Source organism: Notamacropus eugenii, chromosome 6 (assembly GCF_028372415.1).
Source record: "Notamacropus eugenii isolate mMacEug1 chromosome 6, mMacEug1.pri_v2, whole genome shotgun sequence".
NCBI lineage: Eukaryota > Metazoa > Chordata > Mammalia > Diprotodontia > Macropodidae > Notamacropus > Notamacropus eugenii.
In genome coordinates, this window is record NC_092877.1 from 111,920,674 (window position 1) to 111,933,109 (window position 12,436).

A 12,436-nucleotide genomic window follows, 5' to 3' on the forward strand; every position below is an offset into this window, starting at 1 on the left:
AAAATTGGAGGTTTTAGGATGATATGAAGGAGTTTGAAAGGCATGACAGACAAGATTGAGCTATGGTCTGTACTAGTGAAAGGATTACCCAAATCAATGAGATGATAGATTCATTCAAATATTTTCATATGATTGTCAAATAGATTTCATTTTGAATGATAGTTACGGGTAGCCCACATAGGACCAGATTTGGTGTCAAGTTGAAATAGAAAACCTCCAAGGTCCTCTATAACTTAGATATTATGACCATATGAATAATATACTATTAAAAATTTAGATATAAATATAACGTAAAATAGAGAATGATTACATAAGAATTCCTGAATTTATAGTCACCAGAAAGAAGTTGTGTAAAAATTAGGAATCAGTTTAAACACTGTGAGAGATATGAATTGTTTTTCAAAAGCACATATAATACATTACAAAATGTGAGGCATATGTATTCTGCATATCCTTCTGATCAAGGAGAGATACCCATGATAAGCTCAGAAGCTAAAGAAGGATTTGCAAAGAGTGAAAGCTGATTGATAGCTGGACACCTGTAACTTGTAAACTAATGACTATACAAGATGCATTATTCAGGTGTTTATATAAGCTTTCATTTGCCAATATTGTTAATGGTGGAGCTGAAGGAAGTAACTTTAAAGTCAACGTCTAGTGGACTCAGAGGTTGCTGAGCTAAGTGTCTTGAGAAGAAGGTAAGTTTAGAAAAAAGCAACTCATTTTTCTGAAGGGCTTAGGTTAAAGAAGACTTAGAGACAGAAATATTACTTAATAGATTTTATGGGCATTATAAAGTTGCAGTGCTCAGTTATGGCTTCGAATAAGTTTGCAGCAAAATATTTTATTAGAATAACATAGGAACATGGAAAAAGATGCTTATTTAAGTAAATGTTTTCCCCCTTCTTTGTTGCAAGTGATAAACTGACATACTCCCTTGTAGACTACAGCCCTAAAACCTCTACCCTCTTACTTTAAATTTCTTTTCTTAATTTCATTTGCACCGTAGATTATCTCAAACACAATTTTAAAGTCTAAATAGAGACTCTCATGGTATGGTAAGGGTATGTTCTGTTTGGACTCCTAGCCATTCTCTACCTAGGAAATGACCTATAAATATAGTATGAAGAGTCCTTCAAATCATACTATGTATGGGAACCTTGGATCAGATGACTATCACGCTGAAAACTGATGAAAGTCTTCTGGAGTCATTCACCCACATCAACATTTCTTAGGTCTGGGCAGGTATCATTTTAACAACCCTACTGAAAACCCAAACATCCAGGCCATTTGACACAAACTATTGATTAACTCAAACTTCTTAGCCTTCAGTTACCATCAGCTTGAATTGTTGCAATATGAATAGTATCTAGGACTTGCATCTGAAGACTAGAGATTTCTATTCCTGAGATGTCACTTAATTTATAACAACCTGTCCAAAAGCTAGTAACTAGATATACTAATATTAATATTTTCTTTTTCTTATTATTTAGAATAATATGTAATTTAATTTTATTTATTATTAGGATAGTGATGATGATTATGCCTCAGAGAAAAAAGAAATGCTGAGCTTTTACATTATCTTGCTGGGACTGAAGTTAATCCAAACCACTTCTCAGTCAGTACTATCCCATGACATTTGTCCTCTAGCTATCATCCTCAGCTTCCTTCTACCTCAGTCTTGGACATAGTCCCTGGAAACCAAGACTCTAGTAAATGAGCTTTTGCCTTAGCGTACTAAGGCCCAGACCCTCCATATCACCTAAGCCATCTCCCTACCATGACACCAAAGAAGTTTTCGAGCCCTCACACCAACTTTCTACAATTGTTAATGTGTTCCCTTTCTCTATTAGCATGGAAGTCTCTTAAAGGTGAAGATGATTTTTTCTTTATCGTATATGTATTCTTAGTACTTAGCAAAATGTCTAGAACATTATAATGTTTAATAAATGCACGTAGCGTTTAACAGATTTAGTATTCAATAAATTCTCTCTCCTCTCTGTCTCTCTCCTCTCTGTCTCTCTCCTCTCTGTCTCTCTCCTCTCTGTCTCTCTCCTCTCTGTCTCTCTCCTCTCTGTCTCTCTCCTCTCTGTCTCTCTCCTCTCTGTCTCTCTCCTCTCTGTCTCTCTCTTCTCTCTCTCTCTCTGTCTCTCTTTCTCTCCCTCCTCCCTCCCTCCCTCCCTCTCTCTCTCTCTGTTTCCTGATTAACCATCTTTCTAATTATCTATCTCTTCTACCCTAAGGCCTAATGTAAGAAAAGAATGGCCCACAATCAGAATGGAAGCAAGAGGGCATATCCTGTTCTTTGTTTCATGTTAATAATGTGAAATTTTAAAAATATCATCTCTAGACTACAGGAGGAGATGGGACAGGAAAAAAACAAAATTGATTATCTTAGAAACTAACAGACATCTACATGGCGGAAAGTATGGAAGGATAGCTACAAGAGGGACAAGAGTGGAGTACCAGTGGAATACAGGTAAAACAGCCAGAACTTGAACCCAAGATAAAAGAACCTAGGTAATGATAGGTAGATGAAATCAGATTTTAATTGCCAAAACACTGAAGGTTGAATGGGCATGTGTAAGACTATGCAAATTTCAATAAAAAACAACTGAATTGAGGGTGTGGCTGATGTCTGAAGGACAGATACAAGGATAATGCCTCACATTTACCAACATCATAGGGTCAGAGGAGAATGGGAAGTGACTTGATGTACATAAGGGCAGGAATCCAAGCAAGGATTTGGACTTGGGTTGTATAAATTCAGGAAACTAATTAGCTTTAGTTGGAACTACGTATGTTCAGTACTCAGATAAATCCAGGCTCCTCTACATAATTCTCTGCAACTGTAGAGACCATGAGAGGTTGGGGAGTCAGGGAGCAACAATTAGAAAGAAGTTTACATTGTTTATGTTGTTTGCTGGTAACTCGGGAAAAGAACAATAATATTAATGAATTTTGGTGTCTCCCTATTGGAATAGGAATACTAAGTAACTTTCTTATTTCTTCATATTTTAGTAGTAAATACTATAAATCTGAACTCGCTTTAACTGTTGTGGATTTAACAGACTGTTTCTGAGAATTTTCTGTGTCATTGAACATTCAGATGAGAAGGGACATATAATTAGGCGCTCAATTTTACTAAATTGTGGAAAAATTGCTTCATGTGCATTTTTCTCATTTTCTCTGAAGCCTAGCTGTTTTAGGTAAGGGACTTTGTGGTATAAAAGATAGAACAATGTGTCTGAAATCAGTCGGATCTGGATTCAAATCCTTCTTAGATGCTGATTAGTTGGGAAATCCAGAGCAAGTTACTTAACCAATCTATGGCTCAATTTGCTATCTGGCTTTGGGCTTTGGGGGTGGGGGTAGATTCAGCCCTTCTAAGGTCACTTTCAAGTCTAAACGTATGATCCTGTAACCCTTTCCAATATTTCTTTTTAGTTTCTATATGCACTGCATATATTATGTACATATAGCATTGTTTGCAAGTTGTTTGCGTTTTTGCTTTTCTTTGTATCCCTAGTTTTTAGCAAAGTGGCTTACTCATAGTAAGCACTTAATAAGTGCTCATTATCTGACTGACTTGCAGTGCCTGTAACAGTGCTGACATCCCATTTCCTGTAGCTGCTGCCTCATGGCCAGCCTCTTCAGGTGAGAAGACCTTGGACTGTGAGTGTGTTTGCACCCTGAGCCTTCCATCCTTGCTAGGTCAAATGAGGAAAAACTACAACGAACTGGGCCAGGCATCTTCTAACTGCCCCAAATCAACCACTTCCCTCTGTACCATTAAAAGGCATCTTCCACCTGCAAGTGACAACACATTCTCTTAAATGGGATGAGAAGAGCCTCCAATGCAAAAAAATAAACTAAAAAAAAAAAAAAAACAGCAACCCTCCCTTATAATTTAAACCTCCCATCTCCTGTTGTACCTGCCTTCTGAGAGGAGAGGAATAGGGCACTTGATTCAGTAATGAATATTCTGACACCTGGTCATACTCTTCATATGCCACTTACTAGGAACTCCTGTGGATCATCATCTAAAAACCATTTCCCATCCCCCTCAACCCTCCCACTCAAAAGTTTCTTGACTCCACCCAGTCCTTCCAATACACTCTCTGGAGCACCTGTTCTATAGTGTACAAGTTTCTCTTCATCTAAACTCTTTTCTTCTCCCACCCCTTCCATCTACTAGCTCTTGAAGGAAACTAGCTTCCCCCTGATGACACAGCCCCCAGGGCAACCCTTTTTTAGTACTACCTGTACCTTCATTAATTCTCTTGAACTTATTCATTCTCCTAGAGGCAAGGGAAGTGGAATGCTTCTTGCTCCCAATTGCCACTTCAAGGTTCTTCCCCTTCCTCCATCAACAAGTAGCCTTTCTTCCTTTGAGGTTCATGTTAATCATCTCTACCACCCAAATACTGGTAGCTGTTGTCTGTAGACCCTAGACCACTCCCCTTTCTTCCTCAGTGAGTTCTATATTTGGTTCACAATTCTTTACTTTTTCCTAACTCTTGTCCTCATGCTAGGGAACTTCAACACATAGATTCTCCTTCAATCTACTCCCGCAAAACCTTAGTCTACTCAGCTTTCATAAGCTATTAGGTCAACCAATTTCAGCCAAATGAACACACAAAATTCAAGTTATAACCAATCAGTGATCAAGTCCCTCAACAGAACTTAACAAGTAAGTGTTAGCAGGTGAATGTGTAGCAAGTTGTCAGGAAGTTCATGCAATGGCAGGAATGAGTGTGTGTGTGTGTGTGTGTGTGTGTGTGTGTGTGTGTGTGTGTGTGTGTGTGTGTAATGACTTGTTTACAACAGGATACTATACAGTTACATAATGCAATATTGCATCATGAAAATTTCAATGCAGGAAAAAACTCACAAATTTACAATAAATTACCAAATTTAAGATTCGTCATTTCAAAAAATGCCACAGAAAAAAGTTAAAGGGTTAGAGAATGAAGCTTTCACTGTGAATTCCCTTTTCTTCCTTCTTCATGTCCTATAACTCAGGTTCTTTCTGCTACTTTCTCCTTCTTCACATCTGTCTCACATAATGAAGTGGCCTTCTGCCTTTCCAAGGCTAACCTCTCTACTTATTAAAGTTATCCTGTTCCATCCCATTTCCTCCAACAGGATGCTCCTCTTTCATCCCCATATTTCACTTATTTTCAATTTTTCTCTCTCTCTGACTCATTCCCTACTGACAAAAAACAAACCTATGTCTCCCTATCCTAAAAACAAACAAAAAAACCCTCACTTGTTCCTTCCACCCACACTATTACCCTATATATCATCTACCTTTTGTTGTTAACTTCTCAGAGATCATCTACAATAGCTGCCTCCACTTTTGCTCTTCTCACTCTTTTCTTAAGCTTTTACAATCTAGGTCCTAGTCTTATCTTTCCCCAAAAACTGTTCTTTCTAGAGTCATTAGTGATATCTTCGTTGCCAAGTTCCACGACCTTGTCTCACTCTTCATTCTCTTTTATCTTTCTGCAGCCTGTAGTACTGTTGATCACTCTCTCCTTCTTGACAATCTCTTCTATGGGAGTTTTCTGGATTACTCTCTCCTGGTTTTCTTCTTGCCTGTCTGACCAGTTCTTTTCTGTCTCCTTTGCTGGATACTCTTTCAGATCATGTTATCTAATAGTAGCTATCTCTTAGAGTTCTGTCATGGTCCCTCTCTTCTATGTTACTTCATTTCCTGATCTCATCAACTCCCAAGGATATTTACCTTCTCTATCCTGATGATTCTCATATCTACCTATCCTTCCTCGATCTCTATGCCAACCTCCAATCTCATATCTCCAGCTGCCTTTCAGGCATTTCAAATTTGATGTCCAATATATCCAAAACAGAACTCATTATCGTTCCCCCAAAATACTCAACCCCACCTGCCCTAGAGGGCAAAATCATACTTCCAGTCCCTCAAACTGGATCCTGGACACCTCACTATGTCTTACTGCCCATAGCCAAGCTGTTACCAAGAGCTATCAATTTCACCTTGGAAACATCTTTTGAACATGCCTCTGACAGTACCACCAGGCTAGTGTAGATGTTTATTACCTAACATTTGGATTATTGCAATAGCATATGATGAGTTTGCCTACCTCCAGTTTCTCCCCACTTCAGTTCATCCTCTGTTGAGTCATTAAAGTGTTTCCTTGTTTGTTTGTTTGTTTTCTAAAATGCAGGTCTGATCACGTCATCTCCTTAAAGTCCAGTGGTTTCCTAATGCCATCAGTAGCAAATACAAAATGCCCTTCACAACCACACCTACCTCTCCAGTCTTTTTATACCTTACTTCCAGATAGGTCTTCTTCTATCTAGTGACATTTGCCTCCTTGCTGTTCCATAAATAAGATTCTTCATCCCTGGGCTCCAAGTATTCTCTCTGGCTATCCCCACTGCCTAAAATGTTCTCCCTCCTCTACTCCAACAACTGACCTCCCTGGCTTCATCTGAATCTCCACTAAAATCCTGCCTTCCACAGGAAATCTTCTCCAACAGCTCAATTCCAGTGCCTTCGGTTAACTGTTTCCTATTGATCCTGTATATGCATGCTTTTTACATATTTGTGCATATGTTTTCTGCCCCATTAAACTGTAAGTTCCTTGAGAGCAGGATTTCTATTTTGCCTCTTTTTGTATCCCCTTCACATAGCACAGTATATAGCGAGTACTTCACAAATGTTTATTGATAAATTCACTGTGCAGTAGGTAACAAAATCTAAATGATTTACTGATTTTAATATGGTCTAAATGAAGCAATCAACGTGCCTCGTTTTTCATTGATCAGGACTGTCACACACACACACACACACACACACACACACTCACACACTTTAGACTTTTAATAAGAAAGTGATTGACCCAGGCTACCACGTCTTTTTTTTTTTTTTTTTTTGAGATGACACATCCACAGAAAAAGTGACCTGGCTATTAATGTATTAATGTTGGGAGCAATTGCCCTTTATGATGGGTGTATTTTACCTCACACCAGGAAACCATCTAATTATAGACATTTATCAAGATGAGGGAGAGGGGGGGGGACAGCAAAGACACATTAGCATTATAGTTACTGCTTGGACTAGAAAACAACCAGATCTCAAGACTTGTGAAGGATACCTCTGAAACAAGGTCTTGGGTGAGGTGATTTTGAGGACACAGAGAAAGCAGCACAGAAAGGTCAGTTGTTTTATAGAGCGAGATTGGACTTTACTCGGATGCTTCTGATCATTTTTCCATTTCTTATATCACTATAAAATGGGCACTAATTAAGAAGCTGAAAATTTTCAGACAGGGATACAGGGTGTCCCTGAAGTGTTGTGCAGTTTTAAACTTTAACAGCATTAAGTTTAAGCTTTAAAAGCTTTAAACTACATTAAGACATTGAGAATGTCCTGTTTTGGGAAGGGAGAGGAATATCCAAAAGGGGTCAGGACAAGATGGAGGGGATACCTCTATATTTATGTATAGTATGTGTGTATGTATGCATGCATGCATTCATATATATATATATATATATATACATACACACAGATATATGTATGCATGTATATGTGTACATATGTGTGTGTACTTACACACATATACAGGTTTACTGCTTGCCACTCGAATTAATAGAAGAGAACTGTGTAAGTAATATGAAAACTAATTTTGAAATTAGATTCCACTCTGGTCTTATTCTAGCAAAAGATGGTGAATAAAGTAGAGCCAAGATGTTTAAAAAAAAAAAAATGTGTTTGGAACATTTGTGCATTAACATAGTTAAGGACACCTGCCTGTATCTAGGTTTTGAGGTATTCACATTATGCTAGATGTCTACTTAAGTTAAAACATTTAATTTGAAAAAATAAAATAACCTGAAGGACAGACTCAAAGGCAGCAATGACTCATATTATTTGTATCCTATCCTCATTCCATTGAATAAGACTGCATTCTTCAATTAGTGGAGAATGTGATTTGTAATAAGGCCATAAAATTCATGCTCAGTACAACATCATAAATTCCAAATTCAGCAATTCAAAATATTGCATTAATCATTATGGGTCATGTTGAATTTTTCTCTACCTATGATAAAAGATTTTCCTAGGTGAATTAGCAATATAAACAAAATTCAAAAGTTTAAATTCATTTAAAGAACTTTTAGTATATAGTTTCTGAATAGTGTAGTTACTTTTTAAATGAATTTTATCTGTTTATAAATGCATATGCCTGTCCCTAAACCTGAGCTTTGAAACATTGTGCTAGTAATTAAATATTCATTGTTCAATAATCTTTAAAAACTCTGTTTTGAGGCCTTATCATAATGTAGCAATATATAATTGTTGGCAGGTCTTACCAAAGCGGAAAGAAATCTGAGCATGTATCCAGCATGAGAAAAATGTTCTATCATCTGAGTATTCTACTTAAGTTGTTATCAGAAGTGCATCTTCCAAGTGGTGATTTTTATTTATTTGTTTTTAAAATTTGGATTCCATGGAAACAGAAGAAATTATTGGTCATAAAGGAGTTACAATCTGCCTCAAGGAATTAATGAATGAATAAAGTAGTTATTAAACATTTACTATGTGCAAAACACTGGGTCAAGCAGCAGGGATACAAACAGAACATTAAGACAGTCTCTGCTCTGAAGGAACTCACATTCTAATGGGAGAGATAACGCACCTGAAAGGTTTCAACTTTAACTCAGATGGAAATGTCCCACAATTCTTAAGGTATAGCAGCACAACAGAAGTAAATGTGATTTTTCACTGATAAAATCATATCAGTTTCTGATGCTGAACCATTGACAGTGCCAAGGATGATGGTGACAAGCACTTTCTTTGCTGGTTTCTCAGGAATTATGGTATAGTAATTCCAGAAATAATTTGCCAGGGTGTATCTCCAAAGCATTACTTCCCAGGATGAGGGCTGCAGGCACTGGGTTAATCACTTTACAATTCCCAAGAACCTTGGGTTATAGATTCTAGGCAGTTTCCAATACAGTCTTACAGGGAATGGTACCAGGAGATGGTTTTGACTTGCCTGGCACATGTTGACTTCACTCTCTCCTTAAAGTTGCTTTGCTACTTCAACTAGACTGGTTTACATGACCTATGAGTTGGAGTTGTTTGACACTGATGAAGATGGCTGGCCCCTTCTCTATGGAAGTAACAGAGGAGTAACCTCCATGTAAATATAATAGGAGATCCTTTGAATTATGATCTTTAGAGCATAACCCATTTCATTCATTCCACAGAGACCACTCCTAATTTGTATAATTTAGGAATATTTCCCTAGTAAATCTTTACATTTGAATATACTTTCTCCTTGGGTTGACCAGCATCATTTTTTTAATAATACCATTTACTTTTGTATTTTTACAAAATTATTTTTCTACTTCTACAAGTGTCATCACACGAACAATTTGGTTGATGAGAAAGAGCAAACTTGATCAGTAAAGAAATGTTATCCGAACTAGAGAACAAATTGCCAACATTCACTGGATTATGGAGGAAGCAAGGGAGTTTGGGGATGGGAAGATCTATTACTGCTTCATTGACTACAATAAAGCCTTTGAGTATGAGGATCACAAAAAAAAAATGTGGCAAAAAAAGCTCTCAAAGAGATGGGAGTACCAGGTTATTTTACTTATCTCCTGAGGAGTATGTATGTTGGCAAGAAGCAACAGTTAGAGCTGAATATGGAACAATTGATTGGTTTAATGTTGGGAAAGGAATGTGACAAAGGTACATATTGTCACCTTTTTTTATTTACTTCTGTGCAAAGCATATTATGTAAAATGCCAGACTGGATGAATCAAAAACTGAAATTAAGGCTGCCAGGAAAAAATATCTCTAGTCTCATATAGGGAGACAATACCACTCTGATGGCAGAAAATGAAGAAGAAATAAGAAGCTTCTTGATGAGGGTAAAAGGGCAGAGAATAAAAGCTGGCTTGAAGGTTAAGATCAAAAAACTAAGATCTTGGCAACTGATCCCATCACTTCCTGGAAAATATAGGGAGAAGAAATGAAAGTAGTGTCAGATTTTATATTCTTGGACTCAAAGATCACTGCAGATGGTGACTGTGGCCACGAAATTAAAAGACACTTGCTCCTTGAAAGGAAAGCCATAACAAATCTGGGCATGCTAAATTGCAAAGATATCTTGCTGACAAAGGTCTGTATTGTCGAAGTTGGGTTTTTTTAGTAGCAATGTATGACTATGAGAGTTGGACTATAAGGAAAGCTGAGTGCAGCAGAATTAATACTTTCAAATTTTGATGCTGGAGAAGAATTTGGAGAGACTCTTGGACAGTAAGAAAGTCAAATCATTCAATACTTAAAGGAAAAAAAATTCAGACTATTCACTGGCAAGTCAAGGACTGAAGCTGAAGCTTAAATACTTTGATCACATAATGAAAAGACAGGACTCATTGGAAAAGGTCCTGATGTTGGAAAAGGTTAAAGACAAAAGGAAAAAGTAATGGCAGAAGATGAGATGGATAGATAGTTTCATGGGAACAATCAACATGAACTTGGACAGACTTTGAGAGACAGTGGAGGACAGAGGAACCTGGAGTACTATGGTACATGGGGTCAGGAAAATTTGGACATGACTGAACAACAAAACAACATCTGTAAAATAAGGATAATAATACTTGCATAGCCAGTTTATTCTCAGAGGACTGATGAGTCAAAGTTCTTTGTAAGTCTTAATGGTATTATGGAAATATAAAGGTTTGCTGTTATTAAAATAATACCTAATTTCTATAATGTCCCATTTCCTTTGTGCTATCCCAGTAAATAATTGGGCATATACTTAATCTATGGGGCCACTTGTATGTTTAATGGTACTTAAATGAGAGAAGAGGAACCAGTCTCCTAGCTACCAAAGAAACTAGGCTTGATGGCTTTGTATCACTGAAATTTGCTCAGCCCAACTTATAGAAGGAGGATTCTAGCCCTGCCTTGCCTAACCCATAAATCCTTGTTAATAGTGTATATTTTGTTACAGCCTAATTTATTTTTTTCTTCTTCCCTAGCTATTTCCAAATTTATGTCAAACAACGTACATATTGATGTTAAAAAAATGAGTATACTACCATATGAATTCAAGAAATTAGGCTATCAGGCTAGGGAGTAAAATAATGAGACTGAGTGTTATGTTAATGACTCAAAATAGTAAAAAGCATTTAGAATCTCAAATTGTACCATGATGTATGTGTAATATATTCACACACACATATGTATATATAAGTTAATTAGATTCAAGAGACTCCCTTGTCACTTGAAATGATACAAGTTCTGTTTGGATCACGATGGTTTTTCTTTTTTATTTATGTAGATCCAGTCTTTAAAAATTATGTTTCATATATACACACATATATACATATATAACACAAATATACATATACACATGCATGTGTATACATAGGTATGTGTTTGTATGTATATGTGTGTATAGGTATGTGGCTATATATATAGATCTCTCTCTCTCTCTATGTATATATATATATATATATATATATATGTATATATATATACATGTATATATATATATATGTATATATATATATATGTATATATATATATGTATATATATATATATATGTATATATATATTTACATATAGAATGTCTATGAATAACCCAGCAGCATGGCTGCTTCTAACAGTTTTTCTTATGTAACTTCTTGATAAGCATGTAATTAAATTGTGTCACTATTTCCACAGTTAGAAAGAAAACAAGATGATGAAACATTTTTGAAGATGCAGAGAAGAAAAAACATGAGAGCAAAGAAGACTTACATCATGATGGTGACCTGTCAGCAAGATATTTAGTAGGAATCATCCCATAGAGTTAAGACCTAGAGGGCACAGGGCATTAAATAGCTTTTCCACTCAACACATTGAAAACAAAATTATTGCTACTCATCAGCTAGATTATGTTTTGAGACTACTATTCATGAGAAATGCCAGAGCTGTACTTAGCCATCTTGAACTTGGTCATATTAGTTAATGGATGTTTTCCATTAGGTCATCCAGACTAGTAAAGGTCCATTTAGCAAACTGTAACTGTAGAACATTGCTTCCCAACTAGTTGTCCATGGACTTTGACAATTCCTCTTCAAAATTTGTAGATCTACATACCTTTGTTATTAAAGATCCTTAATTTATAAAACCTGTTCACTTTGAAAAGTGACTCCTCTCTCTTCTCTCTGTGTCTAGATTATTTTCTATTCTCTTCCTTCTCATCCTTATCTTTCTCCTTTGTTCCCAATTTGATCCATCTGAGAAACCATAAACTACCCCCACTAAACCTGAAAAAGGGATGTGCTACTGTTTGAATTTAATTCTAACGAAGAACCAATTTGTGATGAAGTGATCAGAATGTTGAGAGAAAGTGATTTTTATTAACTTTGAGTCAGAAATAT

General features: G+C 36.4%; 1 long non-coding RNA gene across 1 annotated transcript; it reads left to right on the plus strand.

The window, feature by feature from the left end:
- The first annotated feature begins 576 nt into the window (after window positions 1-576).
- LOC140511683 (uncharacterized) lies at window positions 577-12,183 on the plus strand. The gene is made up of 3 exons (XR_011969628.1): window positions 577-698; window positions 2,351-2,479; window positions 11,736-12,183. It is a non-coding gene; the product is annotated as an uncharacterized lncRNA (long non-coding RNA).
- Window positions 12,184-12,436: the final 253 nt, after the last annotated feature.